The sequence below is a fragment of the Mercenaria mercenaria genome, chromosome 2, assembly GCF_021730395.1.
Source record: "Mercenaria mercenaria strain notata chromosome 2, MADL_Memer_1, whole genome shotgun sequence".
In the NCBI taxonomy this organism is placed as follows: domain Eukaryota; kingdom Metazoa; phylum Mollusca; class Bivalvia; order Venerida; family Veneridae; genus Mercenaria; species Mercenaria mercenaria.
In genome coordinates, this window is record NC_069362.1 from 28,762,892 (window position 1) to 28,769,097 (window position 6,206).

Consider the following 6,206-nt stretch of genomic DNA (forward strand, 5'->3'; position numbering starts at 1 on the left):
TAACTGCAATAGACACACTATATAATATGGAGGGGGGTCTTGGATAGAGTCTGGAGTGAGACGTTGAAGTGATCTTGGAGTGAAAAATTGGATTGAGATTTTGGCAGTCAAAATAATTTTTTGTCATATCAGATATAATGACCAAAAAGAAGGCAGGTAGTGGAACGAGGATGTTGTCGGAGATGCAACTGCTGCTTTTGATGATGATTATGATGGTTTTGTTGTTGTTGTTGTTGTTTATGGTGATGACGATGATGATGACAGAAAATTATTGCTGTGTACTTTGATGAAGATGATCGTGCGAAAAATGGTGTCATTGACTTTGTAAACATTGCTATTTTGTAATGATGAAAATACTGCTGATAATGTTGATAGCACTGTGGATGATGATGTTTTGTTATTTTGTTGAACTGAGAAAGGGAGAAAAATGAAGGCAGGTATAGTTAAGCTACTCTGTTATAAAATCCCTATGGTCTTTTTAACAATATTTAGCTCAAACCCTCGTGAAAGGTACTTTATAATTTTAATGCTCTCCGGAAGGGCACGCATTATGTTACCGCTTCGTCCGTCCGTCCTTCCATCCCGCACTTCTTGTCCGGAGCATTCCTCAGTAACCAATCGCTGGAATTCAGTGAAACTTCACAGGAAGCTTCACTCCGAAGAGGAGATGCGCATATTATCTTCATGTTCTGGTAGTTTGATTTATTATGAGTTATTTCTCTTTGATTTTTCAACATTAGTATACTGAAGCATTATTTCTTGTCCGGAGTATTCCTCAGCAACCACCGGCTGGAATTTAGCGAAACTTCATAGGAATCTACACTCCCAAGATGAGATGCGCATACTATCTTCATGTTCCAGTCGGATGATTTTTCACTGATTTACTGCCCGTTGATTATTCAACAATAGTTAACTACAGTAACATCCTTGTCCGGTGTATTTTCAGCAACCTTTGGCTGGATTTCAGTAAAACTTCACAGGAAGCTTCCTTACCTATAGGAGCGCATATTATCTTTATGTTCCGGTCAGATGTTCTTTTCACTGAATTACTGCCCTTTGATTATTCAACGTTAGTTACCTACAGTACCATCTTTGACCGGGGTATTTTTAAGCAATCTTTAGCTGGAATTCAGTGAATTTTCATAGGAAACTTCACTCCCAAGAGGGAATGCATATGCCGTCTTCATGTTCTGGTCGGATGATTTTTCACTGAGTTATTGTCCTTTGATTATTCAACATAATTAAACTATTGAGCTGTCCTTTTCCGGAATATACCTCAACAACCACTGGCTGAAATTCAGCAGCGTCACTCCCAAGGGGAGATGTTCATATAATCTTCATGTATCGGTCGCATGATTTTTCATTGAGTTATTGTCCTTTGATTAATCAACATCATTAAACTATTGCGCCATCCTTGTATGGAGTATTCCTCAGCAGTCCCATGCTAATATTCAGCAAACATTCGAAGGAAGCTTCACTCCCAAAATATTAACATTACGAGGGACATTCTAAAAATAATGACAATCGTGCTGGAGTATGGTACACAGTCTTTGTACATAATTCAAATTTAGTTTATCGCCCTTGCCTTCCACACAATTCCGCAGTCGAGAAACCCAAGAGCTCCAACGCTGCAGTGTAGTCTCCCCTTGATATGTTCTCGAGTAGCTGAAAACTACCACTCCCAAGTGCTTTATTCAATAAATATTTGAGCCCAGCCAACATCTTTTTCAGCCTCGGATAGAGGAAAAAGTCACAAGGACTTTGATCTAGTGAATAAGCGGGATGTCTTTAAGGACTGTCTGATCATTTTCAGATTTACGGTCCCACATGTAAACACTTTTCTCTGATACTGCAGACTTCCCATATAAAATATGCAGTTCACGGAGTATCTACCTTGCAGGTATTTCTAAAGAATAACGCACTTTAATGTACGCCCTTATTTCAGATTTTGTTCGCTTTTCATAGCTACATGTAATTTGCTTAGGGTATATGACTACACACGATACAAAACTAAATATCTCCGAAACGGTACGATAGTTTTCAATAAAGCTTTGCATGATTATGAAGGAGTAATTCATGTATCATCCTGGTAAAGTACGAGTTTCTTGCATGTCAAACTTCTACGGAAGCGTGCGATTGTTATTAATATTTTTAGACTGGCCCTGATATACATCAAACTCAATAGACTTACCAGTGCAAGCCATGGCGCCATTCCTCTACATCATGCTAGGGAACTCCTTCATCATCCGTCTAACAACCATGTCTTCTGATCAGTAAAATTTTTGAAAGAAGACGGGCAACAATAAATAAAATTTGCTTTGCTGTGGGAAAAGGTTTTGCCACTGGAAGGCCATAAGGTAAATTAACTGACATTTCACACATGTTTCAATTGTTACATTTGTAAATTGTTTCTTAGTGTGTTCCTGATCAAATATATTCACTGTGTACTCCTTTATGCTTCCATACATTGAAGTGTCGCAAAAATTTGAATAACATTACTATTAATTTCATCATCATCATCATCACCACCACTACCACCACCACCATTGTCATCGCAACCACTAGAACCATCACCATCATCTTCACCTTAATCACCACCATTAACACTGCCAACATCATCTTCAGCGTCAGCACCACTATCACCAGCATCATCACCACCATCATTATCGTCATCGCAGTCATCATCTACCATCGTCATCAACATTATCATCGACAGTGTTAGTGATGTTTTTGCTATTGACCAAGATTTAAGCATTGTTTAGTTGTCAAATAATGGTTTGTTGTTATTGTCGTTGATGATGACTATGGTGACGGAGATGCTTCTTGAAGATAATGCTTGAATTTTAGACAATTCTGTTGCTTAGACGTTTTCAACGATTTTGTCTGTCAAGGATGATGAACTGAATTTTCAAGATAACAATGACGACAACAGTGATGACGATAAAGTAGTTATACCTATTTTCATCTGAAAAGACACATTCAAAACAGCATTCCATTATTATTGTTAAAAGCATGATTATATAAAACAAATCGTTATCATTCCTATTATCATAAGTAAAACTACCAATCTCTTTTATTTTATCAATTTTACATTAAATTTAATTCTAACCATTATTTACAACAGCAACAAACATCAATCATTATTTCTTCGTCTTACGTAATTTTATTTCAACTTTAATATATCACCACTACATTAAGCTAAATAACTTTCCTTTTCATTTTTTCAAACTTTGGATGAGTACCTGTATTGAATTTGACTATAAAATAAGACTCCAAGGTCCTTCGAAATCTCACTCCAGTCTCCATACCAAGACACCAACCCATATTTTGTAGTTTGTAAGATTCAAACTTTTCTATTTTTTCTGCATATAAAGGACTCCCTGTAATAAAGAAAAATGTTTGGGTAGATTTCCCGGAAGTACAGACCACCCCAAATACAGCCATAGTACCATACATCGCAAAGTAGGCTCGCAACAAATAGAAATACTAGCTAGTGGAAAGATATAGCAGACGGGGTGCTTAAAAAATCCAACACGTACATTTTGATTGTATGCAAAAATGGCTGGGGGTGTTAGGGAAAGTGGAAAAAGCAAGGATGAATACACATATGCCCGCACCCATGCACACACGCACTAACGCAAGCAAATCAAGCGAATAGACAATCAAGAAAAAAACAACAACACAGTGGGGCACCGCCAAGGAACGGCTGGTTGCCAAACAATGGTGGGCACTTAACCTCACTCATAGTAGTAGGAGAGATGGGAGTAAATGTGAGGGAGAGGGGGCGATGAAGGAACAAGGAAAGAAACACAACCGACCAAAAAAAAACCCATATACATAATGTAACCCTGGTTAGACCACGATAATCCGTAAATAGCCAATCGCAAAGCAGACTTGTACCCGTCTATATTTCATATGCAACAGTAGCGTTGTATATATATCGGGGGAAACTTGGGCAAAAAAAACGCGTGAATTTCGTGTCAATTTACCATCTAACAATACAGGCTAACTCCGGAGTTAAATGACCTTGCAATATTCTCACCAGTTATCACTGGGATAAAAAATAAGAATGACTTTGAGGTAAATTCAGTTGACAACGTCTAAATGTTAATATCGTAAAAATGACCCCATCTTATTAGATATCAATAAAATTGAAATACAATAAACTACATATTTGTAGTGTAGAACCAACTGGGTAAAAATGTAATTTATACATTCACTGAAACATTTCCAACAGTTGTAACTTTTTATGTTCACTTGTTATAAAAAAAGACATGTCAGCACGATCCTTACATTTGCAAACAACTGGATCCAGTTGTTCGAAACTTTAACAGGCGATTGAGTTAACGGTCGATTAACTTTATCAGTAGATTTCGACAGTTTAGAAAACTTAGAAAATCAAATGTACTTGTTAAGGATTTTAAACACTAAATCATCTTTACAGTAAACTTAAAACATCATACTAGTATTTCCCACCCACCAAGACTAGTATCTTGAATAGAAATTTAACAGGCGGTTAGTTTATCAGCTTAATGCAGTAGTCGTGGGTTCGAGCATCATTGGGGACACGACCATGACTTCTCATATAACCCCAGTACTAGTTTTCATAGGAAACGGACTCGAGAGTGGTTACAATAAGCTTAAACAGTTAAAGCTTTCATCACAATCGAGCTAAAACAAATTAGTATAAACTAAACTAACCTAAACTAAATTACAACCCGTTAAAGTTTCGAACAACTTGGCCCAGTTAGAAAGTAAAACAACTACATCATTCTTACAAGAAGGGCACGATATAGTAAAAGGTATTCGTAGTCCTACGAGCATCTACGCTCTAACTATATCCTGATAGACAAAGTAAACAAATAAAAACAATAACTAACTAACTAACTAACTAACTAAATAAATAAAATAACCTGGCTATCTTCTTGAATCAACGAATCAACGTATCTGTCATCGTGTTTCGCCAACATGCAAACTTCTCACAAAAACTAATTGTTCAGCATGCAGTCCAGTTTTGAGTATTTTTGAGAAATCCATATTTAACTGTTTAGCATTAATTTTGTGATTGCAAATGACTCAAAGTGTTAATGAACGTTAAATCTTAGTAAATCCGGTATTTGAGTAAAACTGAATTTATACAAGTAACCTGCATTATTTCATATGCCCTACTGACAATTAAGCGCTAACGGTACAAAGATGATATTACTCTTATAAAAACACGTTCATCCTAATTTCTATAGAAAGCGTGGGAGAGTTTTCAATAATTGCAGTTTTTATGTCACGTGGTCTAAGTCGGATAGACAACTCGTGCCGTTGTCTACGGGATATATACAACTCGCTTTGCTCGTTGTATATATCCCGTAGACAACGGCACTCGTTGTCTATCCTATACTTATATTATGGTAGAACTTTGTTTTTAATGGTAGATCAAACATATATTCTTTTATATACATGCAATGCAGCGCACTGTCCTATATTCGTCCCTGTAAATATCGTGTTGTCCTTGTTATTGATCTGTGACGTCATACCTACATGTATTTGTCTGCCTAACTGTTGTATATGCCTAACTGTGTTATTATCAAGTGTGGATCGCTGTATGAAAGTAATTGTGAGTGAGAGTTCACTAAATTTCACGTGCCTGACCCCACATAACCTTTCTAACCCCGCGAAATATCTAATTCCCGCCAAACTAACATCTCTTGGGCATTCTTCTGTAGCTGTTCCTCGTATATGGACTGATTTTGCAATCAGGTCCGATTATGAAAAAAAAACATTATTTTATAAGTTTTACAACTTTTTAGATTTATATAAGGTGTATACTTGGATACAGGATTCTGGTAATTATTATTTTCTTATGACCAATTGTTGTGATTTTGAATTCCTGTAATAATAATCAATTGAATGCATGTTGGATTTTTTATGAGTATTGTGTGCATAATTTTATTAATCTTATTATTGTTTACAGGCTCTTACAGTAATTCCGAGTTTACTGTAAACCACCTTAATAAAGAACAATATTGAAAACCCTGAGGCTGTATTTCTTTATACATGGCCCCGGCTACAAATGGCTCCCCGACGAGGAAAGGTGGTAATCTAACAGAGCCGGAATCCTGAAGACAACCAGCACAGGATCTGTGGTGCAATACTGCCGGTGCCAACATCGAAGACAGCATTTTTTCACCTCGGGTACCGAGACGTCGGTGACT

General features: G+C 36.8%; 1 long non-coding RNA gene across 1 annotated transcript; it reads right to left on the reverse strand.

The window, feature by feature from the left end:
* Positions 1–255: 255 nt before the first annotated feature.
* Positions 256–5,365, reverse strand: LOC128552499 (uncharacterized). The gene is made up of 3 exons (XR_008369096.1): positions 4,914–5,365; positions 3,243–3,380; positions 256–2,965 (listed from the first exon to the last, which is right to left on the reverse strand). It is a non-coding gene; the product is annotated as an uncharacterized LOC128552499 (long non-coding RNA).
* Between the last annotated feature and the right edge of the window lie 841 nt (positions 5,366–6,206).